A 17,338-nucleotide genomic window follows, 5' to 3' on the forward strand; every position below is an offset into this window, starting at 1 on the left:
TATATATCCATATGCATATATATACACACACACATAAATATATATATATATATATATATATACAAATAGTTTTTAATGACATTATCCAAAACGCAGTATAAAAAATTATAAAATTACGCCAAACCACAAAAAGAAATAATATCGTTTGCTTTCCCAGCAATAAATTTTAAAATACACCCTTTTGAACAATTTGTCAACTTCTTGTAAATAATTGACGACACTAAAATTTATATATTATATATAAAGTTATACTACATATATATATATATACACATACATATATATATATATAAATCATTATACATATCTGTGTGTATATATATATTATGTACAAAATAAACATTTAGTAGTACCATGGAATGGTACTACTACTACTACTACTACAAATGAGGAATTGATGAGAGTAGGAGACTTTTATGAACACATAAAATCACGAAATGTCAAACCATTTACGAAACAACAGTAATGATATGAATCCAATATAAAATAAAAGTTACAAAAAAGTAAAATGTAATTACTTGAATTTAATCAAAGTTTTGTACTCTCTCTCTCTCTCTCTCTCTATATATATATATATATATATATAAATATATATATATATATAACTACTTCAGTTATACTTAGCTCCTAAAACAGTTGAGCACTCTCAAAAGAATTTATTTCACCACATTAAAAATATATATTGAAAGAGGTAATTTCGAAACATCGCTAAAAAACATCCCCACACCCAACAAGCATAGCTATATTATTAAATTAATCCAAAAAACAGATTAACTAATACGCCGAATGCGATGGCGAGCAAATTTCTTCCTTAAAAATGAAAACGTAAACAAAAAAGAATCCTATGGTTTTAAAACCCTTAAATATGCGACAACAGCAGAACTTTTGATAAACTTTGAAAATTACCTTTTAAACTTAATTAAAAACCTAGAATTCCACAATCAACCTAACAATTTCCAACGGAAACTACACAAAATCGTTAGAAACATAAACAACTCTAATAAAATCTTTGTAAAAGCAGATAAAACCAGAAAATTTTACAAAATAGATAAGCAAGAATATAACCAACTAATCACAGAAAACATTACAAAAAACTACAAAAAACTAGACACAACGAATGCGACTACATAGATATAATAAATACTGAAAGTAAACAGATTACCGATAAACTAAAAATTAGCGATAAAGTTGGTAAATAGAAACCTAGAGAGTCATACATTCTGCTTAAAGACCACAAATGGGACTTTAATAATAATCCCAGCACCCGCTTAATAAACCCAACTAAACCAGAAATAGGTAGAATTAGCAAAACTTTACTTTCTAGAGTAAACAAACAAATCAAACAGAACCTAGAACTAAACCAGTGGGCAAATACTACTGAAGCAATCACCTGGTTTAAAAATATAGAAAACAAAGATAAATGTACGTTCATACAGTTTGACATCATAGACTTTTATCCCTCGATATCCGAAGAACTTTTTAACATGGCCCTAGAATTTTCCGAGGCATACACTGATATAACCTCAGAAGAAATCAACATCATTAAAAAAATGTAGAAAATCCGTTCTAATAAATAACAATAACCAATGGATAAAAACTAAAATGAAAAATTCGTTCGATTTGGCGATGGGTGCCAGAGAGTCTGCAGAGGCATCAGATCTTGTAGGATTATTCATTCTATATACCCTCACAAGCATATTTGATACTACGGATATCGGCCTATATAGAGATGACGGACTAGCTATAATAAAAAACTCCAACAAAGTCAAGGGAGAAAACTTTAAGAAAATCATACACAAAGAAATGAAAAAAATAGGCCTAAAAGCGGACGTATCAGCTAACATAAAAATAACAAACTTCCTGGACGTCACGTAAAACTTAGATAAAAATACATATGAACCATACTTAAAAGATAACGCTACTCCAATTTACGTAAACCCTAAGTCCAACCACCCACCATCAATTAAAAACACATTCCTAACTCGATCGTAAGTAGACTTAGTAATAACTCAAGCGATGAAAATGCATTTAACAGGTCAACCAATACCTACGAAACAGCCGTAAAAAATAGTGGATACCAAAATATCGATATCAAATATAAGCAACAAATCACCAACAGCTATAATAAAATTAAAAATAGAAGAAAAAGAACTATACTTTGGTATACGGCCCCATACAATCAAATGTTAAAAACAAAACTTGGCAAGAAATTTCTAGATTTTATTCAAAAACACTTTCCCGCAACCAACCCCTTACACAAAATCTTCAATAAAAATACCTTGAAGTTATCTTACAGTTGATGCGAAAATTTAGAGATGATAATTAAAGCATATAATAACAAAATACTAAATGAAAACAATGTAAACAACAACAAAATAAACAATAAAAAAGTAGACACCATGACAGAAATAAAACCAACACAAACAGAAATAATAATAATAATAATAATAATAATAATGATTACAATAATAATAATAATAATAATAATAATAATGATTACAATAATAATAATAATAATAATAATAATAATAATAATAATAATAATAACAAACACACCCCGGACAAGAATAACCATACCATAAATAAAAATACTAATAACGAACAAGATAAATGCAATTGTAGACACCGCACACTTTCCCAGTCCAAAATAAATGTGTAACAAAAAGCGTAGTTTATCAAGCAACAATATTTTCGAAAGAAAACCCGAATAACAAGAAATATTACATAGGCATAACTTCCTTAGATTTCGAAACCCGATACTATGACCACAAAAGCACATGCAAAAATAAGAAAACACCGTATAAAAACAACACTAGCGAATAAATACTGGGAACTCAAAGAAAGCGGACATTCGCCGGTAGTCGAATGGAAAATAATGAGACAAGCTACCACATGCAGACATTTAGACGACCCATGTAAATTATGCCTCCATGAAAAATTTTCTATCCTGTACTTTAAAGAACCTCAAAATCTATTAAACTGTAGGCGGGAAATAGCAAACAACTGTGTTCACAAAATAAAACTTACTCTAGAATAGCGATACAAAATAGCTTTAAAACTAACAATAACAATAGGAAAAAAACAAATAAATAAATTAAATAAACATGAATATACATAAACGATCACATACACATATGTATATGTATGTATATATATATATATATATATGTATATATGTATGTATGTATATGTATGTGCATTGTTGTGTGCACATAGGTTATATGTATATATAAAAAAAAGGAGAACGACCACCTAAACCCACTAACCTAGTTCTAAAACAGATCCTTTGTTCGATAAAATGCATGTCCATTGGCTGATAGGAGGGGGCGCTGTGGATACTAGAAAGCTGATTGGCAAACTAGAAATCCTCAACATATATAAAACCAAGAAGCAACCACAAAATTCGCGCATAAGCCTGACGAATCCTACAGTGGATGAAACGCAGAATATTCAGTGTAGCTTAATCGCCATATATATTTTATAAATTACTATATATATATATATATATATATATATATATATATATATATATATATATAAATGACCAAAGACCCTAGTCTTTGAGGTGTTGTTTTAAATATAATAAACTAGTTATGATCAAAGTTTCATTTCATTCGGAAAAACACTAAGAGACGTGGCCTAATTAGATTTGGACCCCATTTATTTGGAGTCACCTTGTATATATATATATATATATATATATATATATATATATATATATATATATTTGTGTGTGTGTGTGAGTTTGCGTGTGTGGGAGTATGTTTACATATATATATATATATATGCACATATATAATTATTTTTTAAAGGTGTGCATAACTTAAATATAGCAAGCATGAAGGGAAGACTCATAATTAGTAATTAAAAGTGAATATGTTTTAAATAAAGAAAAAATAGGCGAAGAAGAAAAATGACAAATAATTGAGGTGATTCAGCTGACCAGTTTTGTTATGTGGGCGAAATATGGGGATTATATTATAAATAAAGCAACGTTAAAATATTTTTCGAATATCCTATACACTAATCACGCTCAAACATAAGAGACATTTCCTCTGTTTACAGAGATAAGACCTTCTCAACCGAACGTGGACATTGCCCATTACCTTTAAATCGCATGTTAAATGAGCAAAACCCAAAATTAGAAAAGGAATTCGTACTAAAATTCACTGAATGTTTTTAATGAGATGATCAGTGATTATAGTGATGTGTTGGCAAGAAAATATGTTGTTCGCTTTGTTTTTTTTATGATTTTAGTAGGAACACGCTTTTGGACTCTTCTATCAAATTTCACTTTCGTTCGAATCACATAGTTGGCACCTCAGTTACATTAAAAATTGTAAATTACATTCTTATGTTTATGGGAAGTAAACATTCTTTTTGGGATAATGATATTAACATTCTCGTACAGAAAACAACGCTCACAAAAAAAAAACACTTCTGCTCCGTTTAGGTGAGTTTCTTTTCGAATTTCTCAATTATTGCTCCTAAGCATGATAGACGTAAATATATAGGACAGTTATTCACTGTGTACATTTTGGTTTCAGAACACCAGTTATTATCCTTTGTATAACTGACACAATCAAAACTAGTGGGGACCTACTCTAGGATAAGGTATCTGTAATGATTATAAATTCAGTTCTTTAAAAGTGGTGTATTCCTTCTAGCTTAGCTAGCGAATTTAGACACTCAGGATTGATTCTTCTAAGGTTGTATGTTTTGCCTAAAACTCACAAGGCACGGATCGCTAATAAGGCCCATTTTATCTATATTAGAGTAGCAACAGGTTGCAAAATTGATCCTATATAAGAACATTACAGTAAATACTGCCTTAAAGATTCATTTTATTTATTAATCTTACTGAATTCCAATTAAACAATAGAAACTAAGCCTCTTTCCCCATGAAAATAATAGGTTCCTTAATAATAACGTTATTATATTAGCACAGTTCATAAGATTAAAAAAATACCGTTTCTTGTTGTCATTTCCACGATCAATTTACTTCGATATTTTCTTTCTTTTTTTCTACACTTTTTCTTCTGTAAGCTTTTCTATTTTCATTAGATTTTTTTTTTGCTTCTTTCAATTTTACATTAATTTATCTCTTTATTTCTTTTAATTCGTCCAATTTATTCCTTCTTTCTCTTCTTACTTTTCCCTTTAGTTCTTTTATTTTTTTTTATTTCCTTTCCATTGTCTGCATTTACATTTATTTTCTTAACTTATATTTTATTCATCCTTTTGTGCCGCCCAATACGTTCCTTCTTCACATTCTTTCATTTTTTTTACTTTTTCTTCTTTGAATCTCTTCCATGTTTTCATTTTTTAAAAAGTCTGAGATTGTTTTAAAGTTATGTAAGACACATGTACATATTTTTTTATTTCGTAGCCAGATATCGCCTCCTCGCATTTCTGAAAGCATGATTGTTGAGCCGATGAAATTTGCAACTGCATCTGTTACATTCAATTTAAACGATATAATCCATCGGAAAATACAAAATGTGTCCATGGGCTCGGCCAGAATCCAAATTATATATCTATAAAAGCGAATGTTTCTGTGTGGCTGTGTGTGTGTCTTTGTGTGTACACATTTCCCTACGCAATACCTCTGTCAATTTTAAGTCTACAGACTCGAAATTTTATATACCGATAATTTTGTGTATAAACACTTTAAATTTTAGATATAGGTTCCAGGGACATGGATATAACTTAATAAATTGATTCAAACCCAAAACAATAAACGTTAAGGGGTGATAATAGGGATCACCATTTAAAAAAAATACCGTTTTTTTTGTTTTTTTTTTGTTTTTTTTTTTTTTGCTCAACTTACACGTCCAAACACCCGGGCATCCGGGCTGAAATGCAAGTAGCGTATATTTCAGTGAGTTTCTTGGATGAACTATTAGTCCTTTCAGCCATCAAACTATTAAGTGCATTTTTGATATGTGGACAATACATTTTGTCTCTTCAATAATACAACAGGGACAATATTTTCTCCCTACTCAATAAAGTTCATCCCATGTTAAAGTATGATTATGGAAGGAGTGTAACTCATTCCTAACTTTTCATTGGCGTATTCATAACAAAAAACACCATCTATACATAAATATACCGCAAATCTGCATTTACGGGACGGTAGTTCATTTTGCCCCCCAGAATGTAAGATGAATTAATTTTTATCCTAACCCATCGTGCCCTGAAAATCAAATCTGGATGAGGAATTTATAATCATTACTGATACCCTGTGCGAGAATAAGTACTGACTGAATCTAATTAGACCACTTGTACAAAAGAAAAAAAAACTGAGTTTTCTTAAACTAGACTTCAAAAAGTGAATAAATTTCCAATATATAAATAATTGAGAAATTCGCTAAACAACTTGACCAACAGTGCAACAATCTTATTTTCCTTTCATGTGCATATTGTGTTTTCTACAAGAACGGTAATGCCATCCTCTCGAAAAGATGTTCTACCCCCCATCATAATAATAATAATGTAATTTACAATGTTGAATATAGTTTTAGTGCCAACTACGTTGGTCGAACGAAATTGTGATAAGATGGAAGATTACTATAACGCGTACTTACCAAAATCAGAAATGGGATATAGCGAGCAACGTATGTACTTGTCAACAAGTACGGGTCTTAAATAACGTACATTAAGAACCCATCATGTGAAGCGAAATGATTCACGAACTCATTTTCAATTCTGACTTCTGCTCACTCACAATTTCGTTTAAAGATCGTTCTTTATTTTTCACATACGGTTTAGAAGGCCTTCTCTCTGTAAATGGAGAGAATATCAGTTCGGTCTAAGTGTGGTTAGTCTATAAGATATTCGAAAATGATCATAACTCTGCTTAATTTTAAACCCTTCCCCCATTTTTCCCTACATATAACGGAACGCACTTTTATTTAAAATGCACATATTTTTAAATTCATATTTTTAAAAATCCTTCGATTGAGAAGGCAACGGCGAAACATGTAAGCTCACATGCGTCTACTTTTTTCCTTATCTCTTCCATATCCCTGTTTCTTTATTTTAAAACGCATTTACTTTTAACTTGAGTTATTGAATATAAAAAAAACTTTTAACTTGAATTATTGAATTATAAAAAAACTTACCTTTTATGATTGCGATATATATATATATATATATATATATATATATATATATATATATATATATATGTATATGTGTGTGTGTGCTTTCCTGAGTCTGTAACTATATATATATTTTGTATTTTATGAACAGAAATTTGTTAGATGAGACAAGACATTTTCGGGCTTGAAACCGACGGTACCAATGGCTAGTCTCATCTAACAACTTTCTGTAAACAAAATACACAATATATATATGCTCTTATTTTTCGGATTTTCCTTTAAATTGAGCACTCTGCTGGATTTCTTTTTTCAAAAAATCTAATCATTATATATATATATATATATATATATATATATATATATATATATAGGCGTAAAGAGATTTTTTTAAAAATTAAAATATAAGATATGTTAATCTACACATCATGTATGTAAAAATCCTAAATTAATGCCAGTAGATATTAATGAGAACATTCTTTTAAAGAACGTAATTGACAGATCGTATTACTATTGTTTAAACGAGAAAAAATATTGAATTTTACAAATGTCATTTGGTAGGGCTTGTGTATAACTTTGAACGTTTGTTCTAATAGCAATGATGTGTTTAAAGTTTTACTATAAACCGCCATTTAAACCCTCAGGTAAATAAAATCATTTTACATTACGAAATTATACAAGACGTTAGAAGTAGTCAGTCTCGGCCATAGTAATATTATTGGGACAATTATGTTAATTGATGAGCTCTAAATTTCAAGCATATAGGTAGCACCAACGTTAATGTCAGAACACTCAATATGGGGAAAAATTAAAATAGCGCATTCGAACATAAGTTTATTCTTTAAGGAGACCTTCAAAAGAATACATCCGGTTTGGTCTTTATATGCCAGGTCGTATGTGATATCTTAAATTCACAAGATTAATATTTCTATGAGACCAATATTCGATGATAGTTACGGCAAAGCAGGAATTCCATAAATGATTGGTCGACATCCTCACAGATATTTAAGAGATATTCCTTCGATGTTGCCTTCCCTACTTATTTTGGATTCATTCGTTAACCTAAGTATTTAAACCTAACTAACTATTCTCATAGTTTATGTAGATTTTAAATCTATATGCCTTTCAACGACACTCATGAGGTGTGTTGCGTTAGTATTTGTGTCACCTTTTCGGCAACCCATTATTTTAGTAATATATATATATATATATATATATATATATATATATATATATATATATATATATGAACATATTGGATTATCTATAAAAAATAAATTCCTAATACACGTGAGCATGTATCGCCTGCTTTACGAGGTAATATTTTGAATTCCTTTAGTCCAATTTTTTTGTTGGATTTCAAGAAGCATTCTTGTTTGATCAGTTGATAATACGTGTGTACTATTTCTGTTATGTTGATGATATTTTGCTATATATAAATCGTCTGTGTGTGTGTCGAATAATATTATTGCTATTTACATTTACTCCTACTTTCATTAATGTTTATTAGAAGAATGAGTGTTAGCACAATGAAGCTTCTTAAGTGTTTATGTGGACCGATTAAACATACGTAATGTGTATAAACAGAAAACGTACTTCCAAGCGTCAATATATTGCCTGTGATACATTCCCCTCTTATTTTATAAAACATTGTTACATAGGACTCTGCTAATTTGCTCTATAACAAAGCTGGTTGCGACGTTTCATCATATAACTCAAATACTCCTGTCCAATTGAGATATTTTACAAACAATTGACAAATATATAAAGAATTAAGCAGCTGGCTGAAAGCTACAAAAATCGTTAAGAAACCTCATACAGGTTATGTTTGTGAGAATGTTTTATAGATTAGTATTAAATATCAAGACTTTTCATACACGTGGTATAGCAGACAAATCTAAGCAAAAATCACTCCCAGGCTTATACATTAAAGTTCTGTAAAATTTAAAGACAATCTGTTTAGCCGTTTTGGAGTCTATAAGGAACGAAACTAACCCATCCAGACAAATTCGCATTTATATAATTGTGTGCATATATATATATATATATATATATATATATATGTATGTATATATATATGTATATACCACCTTATTTGGCAATATAAGTTTGAATTGTCAGTGAATAATAACGAGAATTTTTACAAATGAAGGTTCGTTCGAATGCTATTGACCGAAATTGTGTCGTAAGTTATGTGCTATTTGACTTTATTGTGGCACCTCAAGGGGATCATCTATCATCTAGAGCCTATTTTTGGCACTTTTTTCAGCCAGAAAATGTGCCATTTCACTCTAAAAACTATCCTTTAAAATGATTAATTATAGGTTTTCGAAACGCCTGAACATAATAATAGCGTTCAAAGTTGCAGGAAACGAGAAGTTTTCAAGAAATGAACTCGTTTTAAAAAGTGGGTATGATTTTTCTATATAAATGTAACGCATGACAACCTTTTTGGGATCATTTGTAATTTTTTTCTTGGGGATGGTGATTATCATGACCTGGTAGACTAACACAAAACCAACATAAATACTCTTATATTCTATCGTTTTTTGGGTGTCCGAAAGACGAACATCGCATTTTAATTGTCCACAAATCAGTATTTTCCGGGTAAAAATTAAAGGTATGCGCGCGTGTGCGTACAGCAAGTGATACAACGTATAACACAAAGAATTGCAATGCATGAAATAAAAAAAACATACATTTTTTGTTGAAAATTTAAATGAAATTTTGTTTTCAGCACACATGAAATCTATAGAAACCATTTTTTAAAGAATAGTTTGTGCTTGTGAACCAGACCACAATTACAAAATAAATATTATCCCTAAAAAATAACAGACGCTCGCCCTTCTCGCCAAAAGTAGCTATAAAGTGGGTGTCTACTTTACGTATATTTTATATAGAAAAGTAATTCCCTACATTTTACAATATATGTATATTTTGGAAAGTACTAGATTCATGGAATCTTGAAAGTTATTTCGAAAACCTATAAAAATAGTATTTCTAGAGATTTTTAGGCAAGAAGATACTGCACTTTTCCTAATGGTCCGACTATAGTCGTTATTTTCTTATTTTTGCATGGTAATAAAAAAAATAGAAGATATTTCAAAAAAAACCTTTGCCCTTGATGGAAGGAAGAGTAAAACTTGCTGCTATAGTTTTGAAATTAGGAGAGACTTGATTTCACATATTTCTAATATGTTACATCTCCCACCTCTTAAGTGTTCATACATAAAGTACATTTTCTAGTGCATCAAGGTTAATTAGTCCAGCAGATATTCATAATTGTACCGTATTCCAAATGAAGGGACTTATTACATATAAGTAATATTTGGAATTAATTCTGGCTGTACTGTTATTTCGTATCATGTAAAACAATAGCAGCAAGTTTTAGCTTCTCAAGCATCTATTCCAGAGGTTTAGGGGGGAATATATATATATATATATATATATATATATATATATATATATATATATATATATATATACACTTCAGAATAATGATACTGATATGATAAAATATTACTAAACGATACTAATACTGATATAATGAACTATTTACCGGATATCACATCGAACCAAAGGAGATAGCAAGGAATAATGCCTACTTCGGATTGTTACCTTGTACCATGGAAGCGTATGATACATATTGGATCCTTTTACCTCCCTGCTACCAAATACTTTCACTTAAGGATTTACTATTCTATTTGTATATAAGGTTCATTAACTTCATTCTGAACCAATATATTATTTCCCTTACTCTATGATTTAAAAAAAAAACTTAATAATCTTTTAATTATCATTTTCTATGTTTATTACATGAAGTATTTTCTAACATTTCTCATATGTTTTCCTCTGAGTAGATGGTTAACCATCGAAAACCTATAGGTTTATGTAATATACTTATTGAAATTTAGTATTTGTCTTTCATATAATAAAATTCGAGATGTGAAATGTAACCGTCTCAGATAATAAAGATTTAAACTACTAAATTATGATATATATATATATATGTATATATATATATATATATATATATATATATATATATATATATATATCTGTCTATGTGTGTGTCTGTCTGTGTGAATTTCCCTACGAAATAACTCTGTCCATTTTCAGCCTACAGACTCTAAATTTGATATACACGTTATTGAGATTTGGAAAAATCTTAAAAATCTGTTTTCGGACAGAAATTTTGATGTTAATGGGGTCATGGTTCAGGGATTTAACCATTGATAACTTTTTAAACTCCTCCGCCAATTTTGTGTATAAACAATTGAAATTTTAGATATAGGTTCCTTCGGCATGGTCTTAAGAACTTGATTTGAGCCCAAAAGAATAAAAGTTCAGGTGTCATAAAAGGGAGCACAGCTAAAAGAAATGAAACCGATTTAGTCTCTACAATATTACTCAGACAATTTCTAGTCTAAACAGTTAAAATTTTACATAAAGGGTATTATGGGATAGGGCTAGCTTTTTCACCGGTTAGGTCGAAACTTTGAGCTGCCAATATATAAATGTATGTATGTATGTCTGCATGTATGCCTAAAACTTTCGACAGAGGCGATCGATTTTACCAAGATCAGTATCGTTCAGACGACAAATACCGAAAAATTGGTTAAGAACATTAATTTATTTACTGTCAACTGGACATTTTTCTACAGGGAGTGGTCGCTTTTTTCACCGATATTTTCGAAAGTCATCCCCTTTTTCGATTGTTTAGCCCTTATTTTAATCTATATCTATTCCGGTTAGGGGGTTGTCGTAACAGTAAAGACGTCACGATTTTCCCCGTTCTTTTCTATTTAACAGTACCAGTTCAAGCCTGCCTTCCTACTAACAATTGTTTTTTTATTTTTTGCTCAACCCCCCACCTTCAAACACCCGGAGAATGCCGGCCACCCAAGCTAGTGTATATATATATATATATATATATATATATATATATATATATATATGTGTGTGTGTGTGTGTGTGTGTGTGTGTGTATATATATATGTACTGATTTTGTTTTTGTTAGTATTCTTCTTATTTCATACAATTTCATCAAAACTCCGTGTTATTGGATAGTGTTCACAACGGCAAAATCCTATTGCCAATTGAAGAATTCGAACGATACCACTTTGGTTATATATATATATATATATATATATATATATATATATATATATATATATATATATGCACGCACTCACATAATTATACATATATATACACATATAAATATATATATATATTTATATTTATATTTATATATATGTATATATATATATAAATATATATATATGTTCCTTTCTATTACAGGATTCCGCTTTTATACCATGTCGTCTTATTTTATTATACCTCATCAAATAATATTTTATTAAGCAATTAACTGAGTCAGATCAATAAGATACACATTTCTCTTTTGAGGTCCCCTATTAATTGCATATCAGTGTCCTTATCTTCGACTAATTCGCCTAATCTACTGAGCTTGTGAAAGCTAAAATTAATATATTTATGCCACTTTCGAAGCGTCCGATGATTTTCACGGGAGCAAATATTCGCCAGTATGTAAGACACGAAATTTGATTGGATAAAGTTTGCCTTTTTGTTAAGGTTGTCTTTTTTTTACATAGGCGCCACGACTTATCAAGTCCAAAGAACACATTCGTTGGTCCATCACGGACGAATTTAAATAATTATTTTTATTTTTATTTTTTACGTTTCTTTCAATAAGCTTTCTTTGATTTTCATTTTTTATCAGGTTTTAATCGGTAAACGTGCAGTTTCAAGAGAAGTATGTTAACACATCATTTATATATTTTCTTTCTTTAATACATACGTTCCTACTGATAAATTACTGATAAATTACTGATAAATTACTTGATCTGTGAGGTTGAATGCAGATATATATATATTTAAGATGAGTAGTATATCACAAATGTGTATATCCTCCTTTTTTATATGTAATATGGACCCCGTCTATGAATGTCAAGATAATGCTCGTCCTTGCCTTTGTTGTTGATTAATGACATTGTTTGCAAATCTGTCCTTGTTTAAACGGTGGATTCAGTCTAATATTTAAGTAGATATCTCAGTACCATACAATTCTCTATAAAAGCCAAGTACGCCCTAGGATGTTGTACTTTTGCCACGTCTAGGCGGGAGCTACGCATAATACCCTATGCTGCCTTGACAGATTTAAAAACCGACTTCCTAATCTTGTAGATGATGCCGTTTCTCTTCTCCTTAATTTCGTTTTCACAGAATGGACGTGGCAAGCATTCCACTGCTCTTTCCTTTATTTTTATTTCTGGTCTAAACATTTAAATTTTTACATAAAGGGTATTATGGGATAGCGCAAGCTAACTATGGTCCCCTGCTGATTATTTAAAAAAAAATAACTTGCCTAGCCAAAAACACCATCAATTGATTTCCGCACTCCTATCGGTTCCTAAACTTAAACATGGATTCCATCAACAAAGTGTCTCTCCTTGAACTGCAGGTCCGTACAAATCCAACGTAAACACGTTCTTAATGAGCCGTCCTCGGATATAATCCGAATATACATATCGTCACCAGAAAAAAAGATTACTACACTACTGTCCCAATGAAAATACACCAATTTATCCTTATCCTCCAGTGCCTTCCAGGCTTGAATGAGGTAACCATTTTGTAAAAAAAAATAAAAATAAAATAAAAACACTTAAAATGGTGTTGTTTTTTCTTGTTGTATTTGTTGAGTTTTCTATCCGAGGTTTCCTATTATATAAATATTGATACGATAGCGTGAGCATATTCTGTGCGTCACCACACACCTGTTTTTCTTCCGAGTGACTGTAGTTGATCGTCATGACGTATTTCTTGTAATAAATAATTTTATCTCGAATTATTCATTAGTTTTGGTTTCAGTTCTGGTTTCGATTATAGCTGAAGAAACATAAGTTTATATATATATATATATATATATATATATACATATATATATATATATATATATATATATATATATGACCTCTATTGTTCCTGATATTCATAAATGACCTCCCCGACAAAATTGCCTCTGAGATGGGTATATATGCTGATGACACTACACTCTATGGTAGGCACGACAGGAAGACGAATGATCACATTTCTAAAGAAATGGCAGAAACACTAGAGGAAGACCTCCAATCTATTGTGGAATGGGGACAAAAGTGGTTGGTCGCGTTCAATGCTGCCAAAACTAAACTAGTTTGATTCAATAATTACAAGAAACCCTCTGTACCATCTATAGCAATGGCCAACGACTCTTTATCTGAGAGTACATCCTTCAAACTCCTTGGCCTAACGTTCACAGGAAACATGAGCTGAAACAATTACATTGAAGGCATTGCCAGGGCCGCTGCAAGAAAGGTGGCCTCTCTCTACCGTGCTAGACAACTACTAACACTCGAAAGTATCCTTACCTCTATAAGGCCACCATTCGCCCATGTATGGAGTATTGCTGTCACATCTGGGCTGGTGCACCTGCTACTAGTCTCTTGCTCCTTGACAAGGTTCAAAACAGAGTCGCAAACCTGATAGGCCTTGAACTGGCATATAAGCTTCAGCCTCTGTCCCATCGACGAAATGTTGCATCCCTCTGCCTTTTCTACAAGTATTTTAGTGGCGAATGCCCTGACGAGCTGCAATCACTTGTGCCCCCACGACGTGAGTACCCTCGACAAACTCGACAGGCTACAAAATCCCACCCCCACACTGTAGATATCCCTAGATGTAAAATATGTTTTTACTCCAAAATTTTCTTCCCCAGAACCGCTAGACTCTGGAATTCCATTCCAGGTCCCTGCTTCCCTAACAGTACTGACGTGCAGAAGTTCAAGTGTAACGTGAACCGACATCTTGCTGCCCAAATCCCTACATAGTACACCAGTAGTTGTTGCCCTAGTAGTAAGCCCCTACACCAAAGTTGCAATTTGCCTTGTTTGGGGTGAAAATGTAATAAAATATATATATATATATATATATATATATATATATATATATATATGTGTGTGTGTGTGTGTGTGTGTGTGTGTGTGTGTGTGTGTTTTTCTTAATAGGTATTGGTTCTGGGTTCGATTCGAGCTGATGCACCCAATGCATATGGATATTTTTCGTTCTTTTTTTAAATATCAATTTTATTATCTAAGAGAATCGATAGAAAACTGATTCTTTATTAATATATACGACATCTGCATAAAAAATATCATATTTAAGCGTACTTTAAGACTGGGTTTCGCCGGGTTTCCCTATAAACCGTTTTGCAAATTTAACAAATTAGCTATATTTATATGAGAATCTGTATTTACGCTAAATATTCACAGCGTGCCAGCATCAACATATCAAATATAAAACAGTCCGAGGTGAAATTTCCTCAGGGCTCTCTACTGGAGACGTTATTTTGATTATTTCATATATACTGAAATTCTATCGATTATACGTTACTTGAGTAGTAGTTTTTTTTTAAATTTTATTTTCTCTGTATATGTGGCTTTCCATCCCGTTGTCTTTCTCTTTTACGACCAATGAAAATACACTATTTGTATCTAATAATTTTCGAATAGACAAATAAGGCAAACAAACGAAAATAATTAACTTAATTTACCCGTCCAAATTTGGCCTTTTTTCTCTCCGTTCTACAGCATATGTTCTAGATGACCGCCATTTAGCTTTTTTTTCTGAGTCACCCTATATATTAATATATATATATATATATATATATATATATATATATATATATATATATATATATATATATATATATATATTTAGAATTCCGTTTTCGAAAAGAAGGGTTGTTGCGTGATCAGGTCTCTAGTGAGGAAATACTAGTAGACCGAAACATGCTCATGACTGTTTAGCAATCAACTACCGCTTCTGTAAAGACAAATATATATATATATATATATATATATATATATATAACAGTATGAAAACTAATCGGAAATAGTAATAATACACAAAATATAATCATGAAATGTAGTTGAAAATGAGGAAAATAATTTGATGGATTACAACGCGTATATAAATATGTCGGTGATGCATATTCCATAGCTGATATGTTTACATTGCTATTACGCATACACAAATTCATTTCAAGCGTGACCTTGTATAATTTTAACTGGAATGTCCTATCTTCTTGTCGATATCTTAAGCGCTAAAGAACACTAATATACCGCTGCATCTTTGGAGTTTGATTCTAGATGATAGCACATAGTCGTATTTTGGACTTTCACAATCGTTACTATATATATATATATATATATATATATATATATATATATATATATATATATATATATGTGTGTGTGTGTGTGTGTGTGTATATATATATATATATACATATATTATTGTAATTCAATAGAAAAATAGCTTTGAAATAAAAAATACTGCATGAATTAAAATATATTAAAGCGTACTTTACGACTGGGCAAGGCCAGCCGCCTTATATTCAACGAGTATATAAGTGAACATGTTTACATTTTTTGTAATATCAATAGTCTATGCAGAATTGTATTTTAAAGAACATTAGAAAAATAGTGGAGTCATGGGAAATTGTGTTTTTGAATGTTCCTTGATCTCCTTGAGTAACAGATAGGGAGTGAGGACGGTACTCTTTAAACCTGCTCAAGAGACCCTTTAGTTTGTTGGTATTTATTTATCCATGATTGCTGTTAGAACTGCAGTCCCTTATTAAGTATATTTCCTTCTATCGATACAGTACATATCTCACTGCTGATGCATTCTCTATCTACATAAGAGCCATGTACGTTCAGGGATAGAGTACTGTTGTTTGGACAGGAGTTGCTAGAAAAGACTTATCCTGTCTTGATAGAGTTCAAAATAGATTTCGTAGCCTCGTAGGAGATGATCTTTTCTCTTCCCTGCAACCTCTTCTTACAGAAAAGATGTTGAGAGTTTGTCTCAGCTTTATCGTTATTTTCATTGCTAATGCTCGGCTGAGCTCAATCTATGGTTCCTCCCTGCCAAGCTTTCAAAAACACAACCGATAATTCCCCCGTGCCAAAACCTAAACGTACATTTCATGAAATAATTTCTCTCTTAGAACTGCACGCTAGGTATACTGTCTTCTGCTTTTCTACTTTACATCTAACTACAAGCTGATTGCCCTCTAATCAAACGTAAACAAGTTCTTGATGAGCCGTTCCACCTAAATTAACATTTTTTTCGTATGTTCATTACTAACGATTACTATATTGTCCAATATTACT

The sequence above is a fragment of the Euprymna scolopes genome, chromosome 38 (genome assembly GCF_053919585.1).
Source record: "Euprymna scolopes isolate OS-2025 chromosome 38, ASM5391958v1, whole genome shotgun sequence".
Taxonomy (NCBI): domain Eukaryota; kingdom Metazoa; phylum Mollusca; class Cephalopoda; order Sepiida; family Sepiolidae; genus Euprymna; species Euprymna scolopes.